We start from the raw sequence: 1,659 nt of genomic DNA, 5'->3' as shown, positions 1-1,659 counted from the left end.
ATCTGAGTGGAAGTTTAAAGAATGACTTACTTCTGACTTTCTTTGTATTAAACTGGGAGGCAGTGGGTCAAAATCTCCTTTTACAATTACTTTTCAAAAAGTCTCCATGTAGCTTCTAGTTCCTTGCTATTTAGAGGAAAGTCCAGGGAGTTGTTAAAACTGAATATCTTAGACCCCACTTTAAAATTACTCGGTCAGAATCCACATATTAAAAGGATCACCAGATGATTCCAATGCATATTTATGCTTTTTTAGATGGGAAGAACAGAACTCAATGACAAAGTTTAAAAGTTACAATAATAAAAACATAGCTGTATATTAAAAAGAGATGCTATCAATTCTTTCCCAACACATCAGCATTAAGTATTGGGTAAATAATACTGTAGAGGACCACCAATTTGGTGGTCCTTTATAATATGATTTACTGTGTGACATAAAGTTCTATTTCTTCTTATTTTATATATTTCATAAAACGTATTACATGGATCCATATATAATAAATCAGAAAATACTTTTAAAGTCAATTAAATGTGTGTAATTATTTCAGAGTTTTTAACAGGAACCTGAAGTAATGGGTTTAACTATAATAGGAAGAAAGCCATGACTGTAAGTGCAGAAATAAGAATTAAGTAATTGATTTCCATTTTTGAAATATTTGAGATCAGACGACTAAAATAATAGTCATCGATTGTGACATAGGTGTTTCTTTTTCACTCTGGTCCAGATCTTGTAACATTATTATTCTCTTTCTCTTTCTGTCTTGGCATGTGTCATCTTCCTATTTAGTTGTTTTCCCTACATTGAACCTAATTCCTACCATTATTCCCAATAAGCAATTCCTTCTCTATTTCTTTATATTTATTTAGTCTTTATCTTTTCCATGCTTATCCCTACTATCTGGCCATTTCTTTAAACAAAGCTTATTTACTTATTGCATATTAATTGTTGTCTTTGTTCCTTCCCCATTCCTTACCTACCCTGGACCTTTCCTTCACCCTAAGCACATGCACACATGCACAGTTGTGCCTCTCTCATCACACTTCATACTAAAATACATTTACTGGCCCAGGTGTTTTGGACAACTATCACCTTCCCTTCTCATGGAAAATCCCTTAAGATTACACTCACGACTAAATCTTCCAAAGACCTAGCATAGTACATTGCATGTAAGAGGCACCAAGTGAGCACACTAAATTAATTAAAAATTAGAAAAAGAAAAACAACTCAAAAAGGGCCTCTAGATGCTAATGCAAGCTATTCCAAGGTAGCAACTAGGAGAATTTTTAGTCTAATCTTCATCATTTCAAATTGTACATAGATTGCTAAGAGGGATTTCCAGTCTACTTATCAATCCACTATTACAAGCCAACTTTTAATGATATCAATCTACAGTAATCTAACTTGTTTATTCAGCCACTGTAAGGCACTGGCCACTGGGGATACGAAAGTGATTAAGAATGTATGATGCAGTGAAGGAATAGGGAAAGAGGTCAACTTTCCTGAGGAGATCAGGAAGACTGAGTGGGCTTTTTAAAATTTTATTTTAATGTATTTAATTTCTATTTTTTTTTACTAGTTAATGCATTCCTATGGTTCATAATTTGAAAACAATAACAAAATAATACAAACACTGACAACAATAAAGCCTGGTGAGGATGT

The sequence above is a fragment of the Manis pentadactyla genome, chromosome 1, assembly GCF_030020395.1.
Source record: "Manis pentadactyla isolate mManPen7 chromosome 1, mManPen7.hap1, whole genome shotgun sequence".
Lineage (NCBI taxonomy): Eukaryota > Metazoa > Chordata > Mammalia > Pholidota > Manidae > Manis > Manis pentadactyla.
The sequence above is the reverse complement of the archived record's forward strand: the minus strand, read 5'-3'. Positions refer to the sequence as shown.